At 50.8% G+C, this 21,507-nt stretch overlaps 1 long non-coding RNA gene across 5 annotated transcripts in view; it reads right to left on the bottom strand.

Moving 5' to 3' along the window:
- Positions 1-21,507, bottom strand: part of LOC144616380 (uncharacterized) — a 121,749-nt gene that overhangs the window by 77,723 nt on the left and 22,519 nt on the right. The window lies entirely within an intron of this gene.

Raw genomic sequence — 21,507 nt, 5'->3', positions numbered from 1 at the left:
AAGCCTTTGGAAAAAAACAAAAAACAAAAAAACAAATAGGGAGTGGGGAGGAGAGAGAGGTTAGGGTATTTCTCCCCTGTTCCCACCTTCCTAAAGCACATGTCTCTAGCAGTTGTGTGTCCTTTCAGACCTGGGGACGGTGACTGCTTCAGACCCGGGGACAGTGATTGTTAGTTGTATCAGTTATCTACCGCGGTGTGATAAATCACTCCAAACCTAGTGATTTAAAACAATCCTTGTTTATTTGCAGATAATTCTACATTTCGAGATAGGCTCATCTGGACAGTTCTTCAGCTGGTCAGATGATGGCAGCTACGTGAACGATTCCCTAAGTCACAAAGAATTTAAGGAGTCTGAATGGTATACAATATCACACACAATCAAACGCGCATGATTTGCTCCTTTTTGTGTGGTGTAACTGATAACCACTTTGGAATTCTATGAATACGTAAGGCATTTGCATATAGCATGTGTTACGCGTATCCCTGTTTGTGCTGATTTCCGTAGACGCCTAAGCATCAGGCCCCGTGGTCCGAACGCAGCCCTCAAAATCAGTCATGGAGTATATTATTTTGCTTTGCTCACATACCATCAGAGGTGCCCCACGTGGCCTTTTCGGCGTTCCAGTGGGGGTTTGCTTTGACTGTATGCTGTGCTCAAGTCCATTCTCATTGGCTTGTTATTGCAGGACTGCTGGTGGTCATGAAAGCGGATCTTTGCACACAGGTGAGTTTCTGGGGCCTGGTTAGTAAAACATACTCCAGAGAGCACTCATAACCTCCAGCCAGCTCTCTACTGGATTGAGGCTTTCGATGTCCAGAATAAGCAAAAACCCTGGAAACATTTTCTTGAAGAAGGGTAGCCTATTTGTTTTGTGGAAGGCATCCTTTGTCACTGGAAGACAAAACTGTTTCCTGCCCCCATGTGGAGGATCAGCAGCAGCTTTCTGACTTGCAGCCCTGATTCTTGCCTCAAGCCCCTCCAATCCACTCTCCATCCAGAAAGCAGGGTGATGCTCTTTAAAACACAAACCAGATCATCTGTCTCTTCTCTGCCTCCAAAACTACCACAAAATATTCAGCATCTCTCCCAACTTCCTTCCTATCATTGCGCCTACCTCTCTGGCTTTATCTCCAGTCGTGTCTTTGTCCCTCGCCAGTCTCTGGCCACACACGCTTTCTTGCTGCTTCACAGATGTGCCAGGATCACTCCCTGCTCAGGTGCTTTGTACTTGCTGTTCCCGCTACCTAGGATGCTGTTCCCCGAGACGTCTGCATGGCTGGCTCCTTCTCATCAGGGCTCACCGCGAATGTCACCTCCACAGAGAAGCCCTCCAGTCTTGCTCTTTCACATCGCTTAGTTTCACTTTGATCCCAGCACTTATCACTAGCCAGTATCTTTCTGGTTATTTAGTCGTGTATTTTCCTTCCCCCCACCACCCTACCCCACCGTGAGAAGATAAGCTCCACGAGAGCAACAGCACTGTCTGGGGTCACAGACATGACCCACCAACTCTGGGTCTGTCTCCAGGCGGCTCCCAGTCCAGAGCTCCAGCCACAGCACCAGCCTGCTTCTTGAACAAGTGCTGGCATTTTCTCAGCAGCTTTGGAAATCGGATCTCATTCCCAAACCCCGTGACTCAGCCAGCAGCAAGAGAGAAGGCTGAGTTGGGCACACAAGGGTACCCTTAGTCTTCAGAGAGATAGCAGCCCTCCAAGGAATGGAGCCACGGGGGGAGGCTGAGGATCAAGCCCGGGGGCTGACCTGCTCCCTGGCAGCTGACCCTCTCCCGGACCGTGCCAACCCTCAGCATTTCACAAAGTGGGCAATCTCCCAGCCTTTTGAATGCCGGTGTCGCCTAGCTACGGAATTACCACGCAGATAGGGCTCGGGGGATGAAATTAGATTTCCCTTTGCAGAACAAAGACAAACACACTCCTCTAGCCCATCCTGGGAGAGCTGCATCAGGAGGGCCTGCTTCCGGGCCAGGCATTCAAAACCCATGGGCTGTGTTGCTTGCTTCAGCAGTTCCTGGCAAAGGGCAACAGAGTTCTCCAGCTTTGAAATCTAATTGCCTGCCATGGCTGCGAATCCCATCTCCAAAGGAAAAAAAAAATTTTTTTTAGATGGTAGAGGGGGGCGGAAGGGGGGGGGACTGTTCTCACAGAACCAGCCGAGATGAGCCCATTTAAGCTTTGGCATTATACCTTTTGGGAAGGCCAATTTTTAAAACATTAGTCTGAGAAGCTCCTGTTTAAAAGAGAAAGATCCATAAATGCAGCTTCTGTCAGTAATGAGAAAATGGAAATCACAAGCAAGACCAGAGAACTCATTCCACCAGAATCTTAATGATCTCCAGAATAACTGTGCTGGTCTCTCAAATCAAGGAGTGGACAATGACAGCTCCGGATTTTCATATGAGGGTCAGATGGGTTCATGTTTTTTTAATTGGGCTCATTTCTAAACCATGCACTTGTCATGATGCCTTAATCTCTTCCCTGTCCCCCAGCAAAACTGCTTTCGCTCTCCTTGTCTCCCTCAAACAAATGCAGCTTCTCAAAGAGGGAAATGAGCTTCCCTCTCTCGCAGACAGATTTCTTATCATATGACTGCTCTGCTGTGGGTGAACCTGCGTTTCTCTTGCATAAGAGAGCAATTTCCTGAAGGAGAAAAAGGGGAAAAATCAAACTGCTTGCTGCTTCTTGTTTTCCACGTACATGTCTTTAGCCTCGGCTCCCAAAGATAATGGGAAAGAAATGGCTTGATTTCGGGAGGATGAGTACCAGTCTTTCAGACAGCAGGGGGATGTCTTCCTGCACTGGTTTTATTTGGTGGGACTCGGAAGAAGAAACAAACTTGTAGACCATTTTAAGGGTTCTTCACGCAATGTGATACCTTCTGGTAAAAATCTCATAGCGGGTTAAAGTTTAACAACGATTAACAAATTAGAAGAGTCACCATATGGCTGAATATAAATTACAGCCTTCATTTAGGATGCCTAAACCAAGGGATGAGGTCCTGCAAGTAATAAAAATAATAACAAGCCTTGGGATTAAAAAAAAGGGAAAGTATAATTTCTCAAGCGTGCTCAGAGGTGTGAAAGGTGACAGCAGCCATCAGTTAAATAAAGGAGTGCCAGCTCTTTGACAGACACTGGCCATGCCACGCAGTGTCGGGAGGCGCCTCAGATCTGTCTCGGCCATTTCACCTCCCTTCTAGGTTCTGGTCACCAGCTTTGTGCCACCCAGGGAGGGCAGTGAGGCCAGCCCCGGATCCGGTGGGGGGTGGGGGTGGGGGCGGGGCTCAAAGAAACAGGAAAGAAGGAGGAAAGGAGAAAGGGGAGCAGGAGACTAGCATTCTGTATTCACTCATTAATTTGATAAATGCTCGTGGCACCCCACTATGTGCCAGCTCAGGCTAGGTGCCAGGGAGACAATGCCAAGCAGGGCAAGACGGCACTCCAGCCCTCCGGGAGCTCCCAGAGAACACACATATTCACATAATGGTTGTCGCTTGGCTGGGTGCCCCCGGGAGCGCAGGGGTACGTGCTCCTATGTGCAGGAACAACCAGGAGACAAGACCTGTATGGTGGGCGGAGACCTCGTCCCTGGGCATGGGGGAGGTTGCTGTGAACGTTCATCATGTCGGAGTGCCTTCGATATGCCGGGTCCCAGCTAAGGGTCTTATTCCCTCCTTGCACCAGCCCAGTGCGGCAACGCTGCCAGAATCTAATACAGAGGAGTATCCTCAGGCTTAGAAAGGTAGCGTTTGCCCAAGGCCACAGAGCTTATTACACGGAAGAGCCCAGACTCAAATCCAGGTGTACCTGGCTCCAGAGCCCCCGACCCGGAGCAGCAGAGCACATAGAGTCTTCTCAGAAGCACTGGAGACAGGCGAGGCCGGTCCTCCACACTCCACACTCCCTCCTTTGTCTATACATTCACACATGTGTGCACGTGCGCGCACACACACACACACACACACACACACACACACACACACCCTGCCTTCCTGTTCCCAGGAGCCAAGGTGACCACCTCCCCCCTCCTCTCCCCACTTAGCGAAGTGATGCGCTAAGCTCCCACAACAGATGCAGCTGAGTGACACAGAGAAGGGGGCAGTTGACCCGGGCCTTGGGGCACAAACAGGCATTTGGCCCAGGAAGCAGAAAGAAACAGTGTTCCAAGCACAGAACGCTGTACGCGGAAAAGCATGGCGGCATGAGGGGCAGAGCGCATCTGGGAAAAGCGGGTGACGGCCCTGGGCTGGCTGAGATGTCCCCTGCTCTCCACAGTGCCCCTCCCCACAGCCTGCTTCTCCTCTAGGATTCCCCGTCCCAGCCACGGCACTGCCAGCCACCCAGGTGCATAAGCCACAAATACAGGCAGCACCCTGGCACCTGCCCACTCACTCGTCCAAACTGTCACCAAAGCCTCCTAAATATAGCCCGAATCTGCCCACTTCTCCGCCCCATCTTTGCTGCCACCGCCCTCCTCCCAGCACCCACCACCTCCTCCTGGACTATATTGTCACAGCCTCCTGACAGCTCCCCCGCACCCACCAGGGTGCACCCACCACCCACCACCCTGTTCTCACGGAGCAGCCCGAGGGGCCTCCATCTCTGCACGTCGGGCTCCCTGCTCAAAACCGCTCTCCAGGGCTCAGCTCGAACACTCTGCCCTGACACGGACGCCCACCCCCAGACTAAGTCAGATGCCCTGTTTAATGCTCCACGACGCACTGTTCTTTCCCTCCCTGACACTCGGCAAAGTTTGCACTTCCACACATATGTCTGTGACAACTTCATCTGCCACTGGGAGCTACTGGAGGGTAAGTACTGTCATCACCCCTCCCCGGTCCCCGCACGTAGCGGCAGCAAATCTTTGCAGAACGGATGGGTAGGTGCTAAAGTGCCCAGAGACGTGGCAGAGACGGGGTACGGAAGGAGGCGGGACGGACAGATTCCTGGAGGGTCTCAGTTGCCATGCTGAGGGACGCAAGGGATGGCGCTGGCAGTCTCCCTGAGACGGACGGGGTGCCATGGCTTACTGCCCCCCTGGTGAGGGCAGGCTTTGGAAAATGGCCAGCTGGCCTTGGGCTCGAGGCAGGGCCCCCCTCTCCACCGGCAGGTTTGAGCTGCTGCTGAAATAAGCAGGCTGAGGGAAGGTCGCTTATTTGGGCAGGTGCCAACGTCTGCCACCAAAAGCCTGCCTGCCACCCACAGGCGGCACCATCGTCTCTCCCACATGCTTCGCTGCCCAAAGCTGCCCAGGGCTCAGAGGGGCCCCAGAAGCTGGCAGGGTGGGCCTGCATCTTCCTCAGGCTCCAGAAATCCTAGCAAGGCAGCTGGTAAGACACAGGTTTGGGAGCCCCTTCTTGATAGAGGAAGTCAGGGCATGTAGTAAACAGAATGATGCAATGCTCAGAGCATTTCTGCAGCTGCCTGAGAGGCAAAGAGATAGGTGCTCTTTTTTTTTTAAGTTTATTTTATATATATATATATATATATATATATATATATATTTTTTTTTTTTTTTTTTTTTTTTTTTTGAGAGTGAGAGAGAGAGAGAGAGAGAGAGAGAGAGAGGCAGAGAGAGAGGGAGACAGAATCCCAAGCAGGCTTTGCACCGTTACACAGAGCCCAACGCAGGGCCCGGACCCATGAACCGCGAGGTCTTGACCTAAGCAGAAAGCAAGAGTTGGGCGCTCAACCGACAGAGCCACCCAGGTGCCCCAAGAGATAGGTGTCCTTACTCATGATGACTCTGGGCCACCAGGCCGATCAGACGCGCCTTGGCAGTTCTGTTGGTGCTGCCAAGAAAGTTGGATCCCTTGGCTCCTCACACCATGGCCCAGCCAGAAACATACGGCAAGAAACACCTGTCCCCCCTTCATATCTGGGCCTGGTGCTGGCCCTGTCCCTTCGGCACTTAGAGCTGGTGCAGAGCATACAGGCAGAGTGCTAGCAGAACCCGGCCCCTAGGCATGTCTTATTTTATCTTAAAAGTGGCTTCCAGCATTTAAAGTCAGGCAACTTCACATCCAAGCCTAGGTTTCTGGCTTCTTGAGAAAACAAGATTCCAGGATCACTTGGCACCGATTGCCTGTAGTGGTCACTGCTGCCCTCTTTGGACGGGCATGAGCACTGCAGCCCACCGCTCTGTCTACCACTCTCTAAGGACTGACCCTCATTCCATTTAGCTCCGGCTCCCCATAGTCCCCTGCAGCATCTGTGAGATAATCCTCCAACTGGGTGATCGCGTCTGTGATAGGGAGTGCAGAAGAAACGTACAGACAGCTCTGGAACCAGAAAAGGCCTCCTGACCTCCTGGCCTGATGGGGTTCGGCTCCCTCCTGTTGGAGGGAGGGAGCCTCCTATTGGCCCTGGTTTATATGCGTCACCCAACCTTGTCCTCTGAGGCAAAGAAACTTCAGACTCCGTGATGCTCCGGAGCCCAACCAGCCAGGTGAGGAGTGAGTCACGAGGGCCCCTTTCCCAGGGTTCCAGCAAAAGTCCTTCAGGGGACCCTCAGCAGGCTAACCTGGGCCATGTGTTCTACCCAGAACCACTCACTGTGGCCAAGGAGAAGGGTCAGCCCAGACCACATGGGATGAGACTAGAGAAGACATCCTTCCCCAAAGGAACAAGTCTCTGGAAGAACAGGACTTGGATGCTGGCCAAGTGCACACAGCAGATACCAGTCGGTATGTGCATCTTTAGGTACAATCTCTGTAATTACTTACCCCACCAGGCCAGCGCCCATGCCCCTCACCTTCACAGCCCCGCCCCCCCCCCACCCCCACCCCAGGGCATGGCCTTCTGTCTTACACAAAAGCTTACGTAATTAAACTACAGTGGTTGACATGATCTCTGCTAGGAAAGACCCTGACAGGTGGGTGTTCTCAATGCCTTGTGTCTGTTCATTTTCTATCTCTGAAAGCTCCCTGAGAGCAAGCCCGGCTTCTCATTCGTTGGTGTCATCCATAGTCTACCACAGCGCTAGGCACCTGGGTGCCTGATAACTCTCTCTCAACATCTTCGAGGACATCATGGAGAGAACTGCAGACTTCTCCTATGGCGCTGGGTTTCAATTGAGGTTCCTTCCATCTCTCAGTAGCTGTGCCTTGGTCAAAGTATTAGTCAGGGTTCAAGTGGGGAGAAGGCCACTAAGGGGCATGGAATAAGGGCTTTACTATTGGAGTTTGGCCTTATCCAGTGGGGGCGAAGGAAGGTCTGGATGGGGCAGGGAGGATCGGAAGGCTCGCGGGCCAGTCGATCGGGAAGCTGAATGGGACTGGGAAGGGGAGCTGATGCCTCCATGCGTCTGCTGTGAGGGTGAAGGGAGAAGAGCTGGACACAGAGCGCAAAAGAGTAAAGGCCCGTGGGTACCACTGTCAACTCTGTGTCTCACTTGCCACCACATCCAACGCAGTCACACATCTCAGAGAGTGTAGCCACCGCTCCCCTCCACCTCCGGATTTTTGTGCACACGCCTCTTTTGGCCAGCTCACACCTGGAACCATGCAGGGAGGGGGATTCTGGACAACAGGGTTCCGGTCTCACCACGTCAACACGGTACCACACAGTCAGGTACTGGACCCCCTCCGGGCCACTGTTTCCTCATCAGTGAAATGGGGACCCAACAGGCACACAGTTATTACTTATTACAGTCCTCATTTATATAACAATTCTGATTGATTGCTATTTAGCAGCCTTTGCCAGAATCTTTGTTACTTATGGGACCTTTGGCCCTTCCCTCTTACCATGGTAATGCCTTTAAGAATTTCCATCCCTACTAAGTCAGAGAGAGAAAGACAAAACATGATCTGTATGATCTCACTTATACGTGGAATCTACAAGTGGAGAACTCATAGAAACAAAAGATAGACTGATGTTTATGAGGACCCGGGAGGTGGGGGAAATGGGGAGAAGTCGGTCAAAGGGCACAAACTGCCAGTCATAAGATGAGTTAAGTTCGGGGCATCTAATGTGCAGCACGGTGACCATAGTTAATAATCCTGGATTGTAGACCTGAAAGTCGTTATGAGTAAATCTTAAATGTGCTCACCATAACAGCAACCTGGTAATTATGTGAGGTGAGGGATGTATTAACTGATACTGTGGTCAACACTGCAATACACGCACGTATCGAACCATCACCTCGAACAGCTTAAACTTGCACCATCGTTACGTGTCTGTTGTATCTCAGTAAATCTGAGAATTGTCATTCTCAAAGCCACGGCAGTGGCGTCTGTGGGCAAGCAACCGTGTCTCCATTCAAGTCTCACATTTTAAACATTAATTACTGTCCCTCGAGTGGCTTCACGTCTGCCATCCTCTGGCCTCTGGCAGAACCAGGTTCTTCTGTTCCACAGGCCCGTCTGGAGACCGTTCCCATTTCTGCCTCCAGCTTGATTCTGGAGAATCAGCCGGGTAGCATGAGGTTCTCACCTTTCAGGCCTAGTCGACACTCGCAGCCTGGGGACAGCCTCCCCTTCCTTGGGGAGCCCTGACTGCACAGCTCCTAGCTACAATGTGCCTCCCCAAAGGATAGAATCAAGTGAACGCCTGGCCAGGAAACAACAGCTATCCTGTGACTTCAGAAAGCATCCTTCTCTGGAAATTGCAGAGCTGGCCCTTTAAGGCCCCTGGACTGTCTGCTGGGGTGGGGTGGGAGGTGCAGGGAAGAGGAAGGGAGAGTGGTTAAGGGAGGGAGAGAGAAAGACAGAGAGAGGGATCAGTTGTGATACCATGGCAACGCTGAATACTCCAAAATGGATTCAAGTTGAAGAATAATATTCAGGGAAACAGAAGGCCAACCTCCCCTGGGCTGCTCACAGGCCCCTGAAGGCTGTTTCAGATGCAAACTGGGCTGGGTGGGTTGAGACCCGGAGGAAGGGACCCACTTCCTCAGAGATGGGGAAACTGAGGCTAGGAGAGGGGCAGGGGGCCAGTCTAAAGACACCTAGTTGGTGAGCTGCAGCTCCAGCACACGGGCCAATGGTTCATTTGTTCTTTTAGGCAACAGATACTTATTGAATGCTTACAATGTGCCAGGCGCTCTTCGAGGTGCTGGAGGTACGGCGTGGAATGAACGAAGGGTCAATAGGGAGTAGAGTGAATTGGGAAACCTTATCCCTTTGCCCAACTTCGTGCAAGCACATGTGGTACACTTCTTGATCTTCGCAGACAAAACCCAAGCAGCTACGTTCTCACAGCACTGGTGGGGAAACTGAGGCTCAAGGAGGCTGAGGCACTTGCCAGGGCCATACACTCAGTCTGCTTGAACTCGGGGACCAGGAGGGGACTTTACCTCTTTTCTCCAAGAGGTGATGATCCGTAACCAAGTGGCCACGGAGCTCGGCTGATCCCAACTCATCCCAACTTCATCCCAATTTCATGACTTTCAGTACATACAAAAAGGTGATAAGAGTGGGCTGCCTGTGGGGAGAAGACTGGGCATACGAGAATCAGGGTGAGAAAGGGGACTTTTCAATTGTTAACGTAGGAATTCTTTTAAAAATTTGCTGAGTGAAAACCATAAGTAACCATAAATGTATAAGTAATCACAAAATACCCGGGGCTACTATGTTCACCAACTGTACGATCTTGAACAAGTCGCCCGCTTCTCTGAGCCCCGGTCAGGCACCGCTACAAAACTGGTGGGTTGCCATAAATGGTAAAGGAGTTCATGGATGTGAAATGTACCCAGGCGGCAGCACGAGGCACCATGAGACAGAGAGAAGCACAGAAGGTTTTCACTTCTGTTGAAGGGCAGAAGAACACAGAGAAACAGAGGTCGTGAGCTTGAGGCTAGACAGAAGGCAGCATGGCTACCTGGCCTCCCTGAGTGAGGACCTCTAGGGCCACTGTAGGTCTGGCTTAGCCTCCCTGGGGAAGCCTCACCTTCAGGTCCTGGACCCAGTGAGTGAGGTCATCCAGTGAGATGTTTTCTGCCCGGGAGGGCGCCATGGGGCCGCCAGTATGCAGAGAGTATGACATCTCTCCAGACTGAACCAGGGACCCCATACCTGCGAGGGACCAAGCTCCTGGTGGGATGAGAACCCATGGCTGTCTAGGCCTAAGAAAGCAGGAGGTGCCTTCCTTTCCACATGGCATTTCCCTGGCTGGCCTCCCTTGGGAGAGAGCAGCATTTCATAGGATGATGACAGCTCAGAGAAGCAAAAGCCAGTTAGGAGGTGGAAGATGGGCCAGGAGTCCCCAGTGAATTATCTTAACTACGAAAAAAAAAAAAAAAAAACAAAAACCAGCAACATTTTGAAGCCCTTTATGGAGGTTATAGTGAAAAAAATTTGTTTTTCTGCTGGAACAAAGACAGTAGTTATGTTCTATATTCTAGCAAGTTCTTTCGAAAAAAAATGAAAATCTGGGTTCTGTGGGTCAGATCTGGAATTCAAATGTCTTCTCCATAAGCGCCCCCCCCGACCCGCCGCCTTCCTCCCAACTCAACAAGATGGAGATATTTGAATATGTTGTGCTTTTGAAATACTGAAGGATCTGGTGGTCTTGGGCCGACCCACACGCCTGGCAGCAATAGGCAGGGCCCTCGCGGTAGCCATGTCTTTCAGATGGGCATGCGCCCTCCTGACTTCCACACTCTATGCCACCCCCTCCCTGTAAATCACAGCAGCCTACATCCCTCACACTCTGATGCTGGTATAGCCCCTGCCCTATGTCCACACACCTAGCTACCATGCCCGAGGCCTCAAAGAGACTCTAACCAAATCCAGTGCCTGGCTCCGAGATGCATTTCTGTGACTTGTCAAATGGTTTGCCTTCCTATTACTGATTTCCATCAGTAATGGCTGGCCAAATCAGTTTCTTCTCTGAGCACATCCTGGCTGCAAGTCTGATGTTCCACTGTCTAAAGACTGTGTGATTTAAGGGAAGCTATTTAATGCTTCTGAGCCTCTACTTCCATGGAACTGATTGAGAACAAAATATTATTATTATATTATTATTGTTATTATTAATGTTTCCCGATTTTGTAGGTTGACTGGGTGGTTCTTTTGCTTTAATGTGGTGCCAGCCGAGGCCCAGGGATGGCTTGAAGGCCTCGCTCATGTGACTGGCAGTTAGTTCTGACCGCCAGCTGGGAAGTCTGAGGAGATGCTGGAGGGAATTCTGGTTCTTTCTGCTACCCCTTTCCTCATGGCTGCTTGTGCTTCCTCACAGTGTGGCGTGGAGGGGTGTTCCAAGAGGTGAAGACAGAAGCTACAGCTCTCTGAAGGCCCAGAAGTTAGCCAGCATCACCTCCCTCACATTCTAGTGAACGTAACAGGTGCCAGCCACAAGGACTCAAGAGGAGTGCAAATGGACTCGGCCTCTTGATGTGGACATACAAGGTCTCCTCACAGAAAAGCATGGGAGGTAGGGAATATTTTTGCACCACTTTGGAAACACGGTGTCCAACAGGTGGATTTCACGGGGCCTCATACACCAAAGGCCTTCAACAATGTTAGTTCCACTCATTCACTCATCCATTCATTCATTGATTCATCCACCCCCCCCCCCCCATTCAGGAAGCACTTATTGTGTGCCAGCCTTAAACTAGACACTGGCAAGATGGAGTTGGTCCCACCCATCAAGGAAGTCATAATTCTGGATGGGAAACAGGCAGGTAGAGCAGTAATTACAGCACAATATGGCAACTGCTTTGCTAGAGGAATGCTTTAGGATTGGCGAGTGGCCCCACACCGGGCCAGTGGGAACCAGCCCGGGAGACTGGCTGGCTCTCCTGAGAGAAAGGTTCTTTTTCACAGGGCTGTTCGGTTTGCCGTCACGTGAAATCTGCCAGTTCCTATCCTGCCACGTATGGAAGGACTTGTGACAGGTGTGCCAACCACATTTCTTTTTTTGCTCAAGTAATTTTGGTTACAGTTGTCCCCCCCTTCCTATTAGAGTGAATCCCTACAAACACTGTTCCTAAGGCACTCACAATATAATAGGAAGGACCCACATGCAACAAAGAATTATGTTTTAGTGGTATAAGGGATAAAACAGAGATGTGCATAGGATATTATGAAAGGAGGGACTGGGTTCATTTTTTTTTTTTTTTTTTTTATCTTGGAGGCAGGTTTTACCTAGTTCTTGAAGTTCTAGAATGTTCCCTGGAGGAAGCCCCCGCCCATATACCTATCACAGGGCTGGGCAAATTAGTAGATGCCCTCTGTGGACCAGTGAAGAAACGGCAGAGTCTTAAGATAAAACTAGCAGAGATCAAGTTATCCCATTTTAAATCTGCCCCCTTCCTAACTTACTGAACTCAGGCATATGTCAAATTGGCTGCCCTGGTGTCTGTATGACAGAAACAGAATCTCCTTAGCTAAAGCAGCCTTTTAATAGACCTCCAGAGGTTAATGGGCCTGACAGATCTTTGACATTTATTGGATTTTACGACCTAGTGGATCTGACTCAGAAAGCTGATCAGATATTCCAAATCGATGGCCCCTTTGGGGTACTGTCTTCACACAGAGCGAGCCATAATGAGGTGACCTTGGATGCCTGAGTCCAGAAAGAACAGAGAATGTCAGAATCGTAGGAATTCTAAACTGATCAAGGCCTACACGGTGCCCTCAGGGTCCCTCTGGCCCCGAGATGCTTTGCCCACAGATTCTGTAATTGCACACTCCTTCCAGTTCACCCTGCCTGGACAGCTACAAGCACCAGTATCCTTTTACAAGATTCCTTCCCTCACCCCACAAACATTTGTGAAAAGGCTTTGTTGTAATGGCATTTAACAAATGAACATTCCCTGGGCCGCTGCTCTGCACCAGGCACAGTTCAGGCAGAGGGGATCCAGAGAAAACTGGATCCTTCTCTTCTAGCGGCTTACAGTGCTATGGGGAAGACTTCCAGAGACCCAAATCCTGTTAGTGCCCTGCGATGGGGCTGGCAGGGGGGAACACAGAGAGAGCAGGCAGTAGGGAAGAAGGCAAGCTGACTGTGGAGGATTAGGGAAGCCTCCCAAGTACAGGGCCTTGTGGCTGGGTTTTGAAAGCCAAGTAGGAGCTCAGCAGGCTGGGGAGGAGAAAAAGGACATCCAGGTGGGGAAACGAGGTATATAACAAATACAAAAGTGCGGAGACACACAGATGCTGTCACTGGAGCATACAGAATCCAGCAAGGACGCATCACTTTTCTCAGCTTGGCAAAAAGAAAAACTTCAGGGCTGGGAAGATATGCTCATACGTTACTGGAAGGGATGAGAATTACTATGAAGCTTTTTGGAAATACTGGCAATGTCTGTTCAGATTTAAAATAGACACGACCTCTGAGCCAGAAATTCTACCTTTGGGACTTAGGTCTCTATATATTAAAATAAAATTAAGTTTAAGTTTAAATAAAATAAAATACAATTCTGTGCAATTTCCCAGTTGTGGTGAGTATGAGTCGTCGTTCCTGCCCAGAATCTCTTCTTTTGGAAACAGCACTCTGATTTCCTTTGGGGAACAGTTCTTCCCACTTGGGTCCATGTGGGTTTATGGTCATCTTGGAGCAGGTTTCTTTATTCTGTGGCTCATCTTAGTTATGGAAATGCCAGCCAAGCAGATACCCATTGGCTTGAGAGAAGGGGAAAGAAGGATTCACTTGGGGGGCCAATGGATGGCCCTCTCCAAATCCCGTGGCACAGAAGTACAGGGCAGAGATGGGCAAATTGGCCTACGATCTGTCGGTAACCGGTTACTTGTTTGGGCTGCTCATCTGGGGGAGAACTCTCCACCTCATGAGTCTACCTGGTAGGCCACTTCCCATTACAAAAGTCCAAATTCACTTTCCAGTCAGTCTCCTTTGTACCCAGAGAGACAGCATGTAAACCTGGTTTCTCCTATCACACATGCCCTCTTAGGACACGAACGTGGCCACTACTGAGAAGCAGGGACTGCACGGAATCCATTCTGGCAAGGACGGCGGCCGTGAGGTGAATCGGGTTTCAGGCAGCATCATCCCCCCAATCCAGGGTCCAGCCCTGCTGGTGTTGGTGGTGCTGGTGGCAGTGTCCGTGCCCAGCAGGGGAACAGTTGCGGCGTTTGGGAAGTTGCTTCTAGATGTGTGATCTCCAAGCCCGAGTGTCCGGCCTCTGAACAACTCTCAAGGCTACACAACAAACAATCTTTAAGAAGTATTTTTCGGCTTCAACTGGCCAAGTTTGGTCCCTGTCTCCGAGTACGGACAGAGACGCAGAGCAGGCCACGAGCAAGATGATGCAAGAACTGATGAGGTCCTCCAGGGCTCACCTCCCCCCATCTTGGACTGCAGCCTGACCCCTAGAGACTGACAAAGAACTTGAGTTCTGAGGGAGGGATGGGGCTGGAGAGAGTCTGAACATTCTGCTCAGTTGGGCAACGGAGGGCTTTGACGTTCATGGTGAAAAGCCAAGTGACCTCTTTTGTGCACCAGGCTGGGAAAAAAGTTATATCCATTCCCCTTCAATACTTTAATAACTACAGAGGTGAGATTCAGGCCACATGTGATTCGCTAAATGGCGGGTGGGGGAAGGAGGTGAAAATGTGGGACGATGGAGCCCATCCCACTAGGAAAAGGATAAATTGACCGATCACCTACTCCACCCACTGGTACTGGGGCTAAGTGAACTGGGCAAACAGGTTAAATCGAACACTACAGGTTCCTCATGAAGGGGAGGCCAGCGTGGTCCTGGGGTGCAAAGAGCTCCTGGCTCCCTCTGGCTCAAGCCCCTTCTGTGCCAGCACATGCCATCGAGTCAGGCTTCCACGAAGCCTCGGGCTTTAAAAACGCAGCCTGGTGAATTCCAGACATTCTGAGTGGCTGCATGGACCGCATGCCCCGTGCTTCAGCTAGGAAAGCACTCTGAAGGCTCTCCTGGAATTCGACTTATTTGTCCGTAGGTTGTTTTGAGATTTCCAGTGAAGAATTGGGGTCTTAATTCAGAGAGGCCAAGCGTATACATTTAAAATGCCACTAAGCAAAATCTCAATATTGATATGCCAAAAGAAATGCAGCCAGCCCACACAGGACTCCTGGGTTCTAAGTCTATAATCTGCAACCAACTTCTGAACTTCAGGTCCTCCTATGAGGCTGAGGTTGAAGGCCCTGGCTGGAGGAACTCAGTTGACACACAACTCTATGAATAAACCACTAACCTGTACGCTTTAAAAAGGTGGAGTGTATACTATGTGAATCGTATCTCCATTAAGCTGTCATCACGATGCACAAAAGGAGCATGGAGGGCCAGACTGGGTTTGAATCTCAGCCCTACTAAGCACTAGCCAGCAGACTTGAAGCTAACGACTAAACCTGGCCGAGGTTGGTTCCTGAATCTCTAAAGCAATCAAATGTGATCAAATCACAGTTATGTCATGGAACCAATATAAAGGGGACACGTCAGCTATGTGTGACATTGCCCGACCCGTGGGTCACACTCAGTAAATGCGGATGCCTTACCAAGTCCCTGCTATGCACCGGCACTGGGGATACAGAAACAGATGACACTTTGCTCCTGCCTTCAAGGAAAAAAGTACTTTAGGGTGGAAGGCAGGCAGTGACATTATATCTGGTCCCTGTGATTCAGGGACCAGACCACGCAAGTGAGGAGAACCAGAGGGCTCAGGGAGGACAGATGTCGCTCCTTAGACTACCTTCCCTGGCCTCCAATCCCCACAACCCAGTACTTCCTGCCTCATCACCTTCCTTTTGTTCTCTCCGGGGCTCCGTCTGAATGTATTCTCATTCATTTACTTGCATGCTTCTTTGATGGAGACTGGCATCTCCATGAGAGTAGGGCCCTTGTCTGCCTTGGTCCCCAGTGACCAGAACAGTGTCTTGTTTTTATTACACGCTCAGTAAACTTTTGTGGAACAAAAGAAAGCGTCAGGAAGAGGCCTGGAGGGTAAGGAGGAATTAGCCAAGTGAAGGAGCCAGAAGCGTTGTTGCAGACTGAGAAAACAGCAGCCAGAGCCACTGAGATGTAGACCGCATGGAATAAGGAGAAGGGATGAGTGGGAAGTGGCAGGAGAGAAAGATGGAGACACAGTGGGGCAGCCCCCAGACATGACTTGGCCCTCACTCTGGGGTGTGTGTGGGGGGGTCTCTAACCACTACCAAGACCTCCCCCTCTCCGTTGGCTCCAGTCTGTGAAAACCTGCTCACATCCTGGTAGTCCTGCTGAGTGCAGCCTGTGCGTTTCTATAGTAACCGTCACCATGGCACCAGAGGCCAGGATCCAACTTCCGGCACCGCTGAGGCCCTGAGCTCCTGTCCCCCTCCCCAGCAGCCTCTACCCCACAACACGGAAAGGAGACATGGCTGGGCACCACACTGGGGACATGCCAGGAAGGGTGTGGCCTGATGCAGGGGGACAGGATTAAGCATCAGGTATATGTCACAACAGACACACCAAGGGCAGACACAGACTGAACGTTTACTACCAGTTTCGGTTTCGTTGCTTGGCTCAGGCAGGGGATGGGAGGTTGCATCTGAACACACAGCAAGCGCTGGAGCAGACAGGCCACCGTGTGGGTGGCAGGGTAGGGCATGGAGCTCGGGGCTCCTTGCGGCTCCCAGACCTGTGGCCTCTCTGAGCCTTACTCTCCCATCTGCAAAGGGGGAAGGATAAACCATGATACTATCAGCCCACTGGAAGGATCAGAGAAACAAGAACAGTGCCTTGCACCCGGTAGGGGGCTTGACAAATATCCGGGGAGTGAGTCTGCACAAAGTATTAAAAAATGAATGTCCCCTCCGTCAGTCGACAAAACTATGAGTCTGCCTTCCCTTCTCTCTTCCCTTCCCTGGTCCACATTCTGTTCAGACCTACTTCTATTGCACGAGCTTCAGATCATCTGTTCTCTGCCATCTCCCATGCTGTTGGACAGGGGCGGGGTGAAGAGGGTGGGAATCACAGGCTTCTGAGTCACAGACCTGTGTTCTAATCCAGCTGCTCACTGGCTGGCTGGCCTTGTGACCCCAGGCAAGCTGAGTCACTTCCCCACCATCTGCTTTCATTGAGATCCCTTTAACTGCAAGACTCATGAGTCCAACCAGCCTGGCTTAAACCCAAAGGAGGGTTGAGGTTAGGGTTGCAGATTGCAAATAAAAATACAGGATACCCAGGTCATGATCTCGCGGTTTGTGGGTTCGAGCTCCGTGTCAGGGTCTGTGCTGACAGCTCGAAGCCTGGAGCCTGCTTCAGATTCTGTGTCTCCCTCTCTGCCCAGTCCCCGCTCACACTCTGTCCCCCCCGTCTCTCTCAAAAATAAATTTTAAAAATTCGTTAAAAGAAACACTTTAAAAAAATACAGGATGCCCAATTAAATGTGAATTTCAGATAAACAAGTAATTTTTGTACTAGGTCTCAAATATTGCATGGGACACACTTATGCTAAAAAATACTTAGTTTACCAGAAACTCAAATTTTAAATTTCTTTTTAATGTTTATTTATTTTTTTTTTTAATTTTTTTTTTCAACGTTTTTTATTTATTTTTGGGACAGAGAGAGACAGAGCATGAATGGGGGAGGGGCAGAGAGAGAGGGAGACACAGAATCGGAAACAGGCTCCAGGCTCCGAGCCATCAGCCCAGAGCCTGACGCGGGGCTCGAACTCACAGACCGCGAGATCGTGACCTGGCTGAAGTCGGACACTTAACCGACTGCGCCACCCAGGCGCCCCTTTAATGTTTATTTTTGACAGAGAGAGACAGACACAGCATGAGTGGGGCAGGGGCGGAGAGAGAGGGAGACCCAGAATTTGAAGCAGGCTCCAGGCTCTGAGATGTCAGCACAGAGCCAGATGCAGGGCCTGAACTCACGGAGTGCGAGATCATGACCTGAGCCGAAGTCAGATGCTTAACCGGCTGAGCCACCCAGGCGCCCCAACAGAAACTCAAATTTTAATGGGCTAACCTGTTTCCTATCTGGCAGCCCTAGGTGGGGTGGGTACCTACTAACTCATGAAACAAACTGGATCTGGGAGTTCAAGGAACACCAGGAGTATTCGCTCTCTCTCTCCCATTCCCATCTCTGGGCTTTGCTTTCTGCAGCCTCAAGGAGGCCCACTCCTTGTGGGGACAGAGACAAGCATCAGCTGTTCCCTGCTCCTTAGGACTGGTTATGCAGAGGACCCTCCCTCCCTCCCTCCCCCGTTCCTCTCTCCCTTCCATCCTGTGCCCACGCTGGCCCCGTACCCCTGGTCTACCCCCTGTAGTTAGCTCTCTGCCACCCTAGACTGTCCCACCCATGAGGGCCAGCAGCTTTGGATCTGCCCCTCACCTCTCACGGCCTCCTTCAGCCTCCCTGGGCCCTGCAACAGCCTGGTCCTGGGCCCTGTGAGTCTTCACGCTTGCTTCTCCCCTCCCCCGGAGTGCCCTGCACTGACTTTGTCCTCCTTCGCCCACTGCTTCCGTGTACCCACGGTGGACCACCGCAGTGGACACAGCAGCTCTTCCGAGGTTGCCTCCGACCTGGGCATCCAAAGCTGGCTCTCTGCATTTAAACCATTTTGGCTCTGGGCTTCAGTTTCCCAGTCTGTGAGGTGAGGGGACTGGACCAGCTAGCGGCCACAAACTCCAACAACACAAGTTTGGATCAGGATGTCAAATAAAAACCATGGCCCTATTTGGAGGGGGCAGGAGCAACGGAGCTCTGGCCCCCTGTCAGGTAGAAAAGCAGGCCCGATATTGCAATGCTTCTGATTTTCCCAAAGAACAAGGAATATCAGTATGAATGGAAAACTCTCAATTTTGAGCAGTGGTTCCCGTTTGCAACTTCTGGACTAGACTGTCCAGCCCTGCGATCTAGGAAATACCTAGATCCTGGGAACTACATGCAGGAGATACCTGGGGGGTTATTTAAAATGCACTTTCTGTGAGGCGCCTGGGTGGCTCAGTCAGTTAAGTGTCCGACTTCAGCTCAGGTCACGATCTTGCGGTCCGTGAGTTCGAGCCCCCTGTCGGGCTCTGGGCTGACGGCTCAGAGCCTGGAGCCTGTTTCGGATTCTGTGTCTCCCTCTCTCTGACCCTCCCCCGTTCATGCTCTGTCTCTCTCTGTCTCAAAAATAAATAAACGTTAAAAAATAAATAAATAAATAAATAAATAAATAAATAAATAAAATAAAATACACTTTCTGGCTGTATCCAGGATCCTTGGAGCCAGCCCCCAGGAATCTGCATCTTAGCAAGCACCCTGAGGTGCTAAGCTTTTAGAATTACAACTCCTGGATTTTCCATTTTAATTTTAATGGGGTCTCACCTTTGATTTGCATCCATTGCAACGGGAGACAGGAGCCCCTTCCTTTTCACGGGGTCTCCCCAGATATGCCCCTCACCCCATTGCAACCCTGGAGCAGACCAGGTGGCAGAGCCAGAAGTTTATGGAGCAGGAGCTCCCTGCCACCTGCCCGTCACTGCGCCAGCTCCACTGGTATAACGTGGAGGCCGCAATCACGATGAGAAACCCGAGGCTACCAAAGGGGTGGTCACTTGCCCAAGGTCACAAGGCCATCAGTGGAGGAGCTGGAGGTTCAAATCCCAGTCTGCGCATCAGAGCACTGTGGAGAGCCTTCTGCCAGGCCAAACTCTCTCTCCCCAGGTGGAAGACAGACAGAAGGTCATTGTCACGTTGAAAGAAGACTGTTGGTTCTCGGTCCTCTTTCCTACCGATCAGCGGCTAACACAATCAGCGGCTAACACAATCGGCACTGAAGGCTGATCACTTATGATGGGGAGCAGGATACAACAGGGTCACAAGGAGGGGAGGAGGAGTGCGAGTGGCTTTGATGAGAGTAGATGGCTCCTGGGGACAAAAGAGGAGCTGTCGCAGTTATCAGCTCTAATGGACTTCTCACAGAAACAGGGATGGCGGCTGCCCGCTTCTGTCCTTCACCACCCAGCCCTCACACCCTCCCCCCATCAGGTTTAGCTAAAGCTAACTAAGTATGATCATTGTAAAGTTTTAAATCACAGGCCCAAGCAACTGGCAGCTGGGGGCCCCATGGCACTTTGCTGCAGTTTCCATCTTTGGCAACATTTGCCTGGATCAGTGCGCATGCTTATCATCTGGCCACAGTTTGGTGCCGTGCAGACTCAGAGTGAACATCTGAGTATCTGCTGTGTGCTCTGTGTTGTGCTACCTACAAACGACTGGAATTTAGTCTGTACCTGCTCTAATGGAATAGAAAAGACTTATTGCCCCTGAGGTGCTATGGGAACAGAGCAGGGAGATTCCTCGCCCGGAGGAATTGGGGGGAAACTCTGTGAAGGAAGAGGCTCTGAAGCGAGGATGGGAAAGTGTGCTCAATCGAAGCCACATAAAAGATGAGAAGGCAAGGGGCATTCTCTGTGGCATAAACTGTGTGCAGAGGAAGGCAGGCGGGTCCCAGCCCTGCCAATTCTGCCTCCCAAACGCTTCCTGTCTGGTCCCTTAAACCCAGTGCATCTCAATCTAGTCATTTGTGTAACCCCCCCCCCCCCCACTGCATAGTTATTTCACATTTTTCTTTAAGTTGGTTTACTCATTTTTATAAAACTTACATTACGAAGAATCTTTCTGTCACAACAGTAATTAAAAAATAGATTTTGCTTATAAATAGATGGTCACTAGAAAAGTGAGAACACTGAAAGCAAGATAATGCTACTGAAATCCAGCCAGGTTCTGCCCCCGCCGGGGTTGGGGGGAGGGGCGTTGCTGAGTCTGCAGCCTACTCTCTCGTCATTAAAAAAGAGAAAACGGCAAGTGTTAGGCATTAGGGACACCCCAGCAGCAGCCTGAGACTTCCTCCTTGAGATAATCAAGGGTGAGACAGGACAGAAACGAGATCCTTGCTTTAAGCTTTATGCGTCCCCCACTAAAGAGACCCCAGGTACCAGTGTCCGTACTCTTCGAGAAACTCTTGTCCCAGCCAAACCGGAGCCAGCCCCAAACCACATGTGTGCCTCCGCGGTCTCCTGTAGATTGCTGGTTTGCAACTGTGCTCTTGGGAGATGGCAGATGCCATGGCTGTACCTAGAGACTGTCATGGTGGGAGAGCACTTTGCATGACAGCAAACACCACACCCCCACAATAGCAACAACCCTCATCATGGACAACAGTTCTCCAATTCTTACTGAATACCAGGCCCTTTGCTAATAAGCATTTAAACACATTGTTATTTAATCCTCACAAAAGTATCCACGAGGGTGCCATTATCATTCCCATTTTACAGGATGACAAAACAGGCACAGAAAGGTTCAACACCTGCCCAAGAGCAATGTTACCCTCTTTATGTATTGGATTCCCATACACAATCTCACCATTTTATTCATTCTTTCATCCAGTCGTTCAGCAGACAGACATCGAGTACCGTCTATGTTTCCTTTCCTTTTATTTGGAGCAATACTCTCTGTGTTTTAAAACGAAACGTGCTGTTTCCGGCTCTGCCCGCGCTCTGACTTGCATCCTTCACTCCCGGCATCTTCAGACGGTCTCCTGTTGCCTGTGCGGACTGTGCCGCGATGCGCTGCTCAGGTCACC

Source organism: Panthera onca, chromosome A1 (assembly GCF_046562875.1).
Source record: "Panthera onca isolate mPanOnc1 chromosome A1, mPanOnc1 haplotype 2, whole genome shotgun sequence".
NCBI classification, from domain to species: domain Eukaryota; kingdom Metazoa; phylum Chordata; class Mammalia; order Carnivora; family Felidae; genus Panthera; species Panthera onca.
The sequence above is the reverse complement of the archived record's forward strand: the minus strand, read 5'-3'. Positions and strand labels throughout refer to the sequence as shown.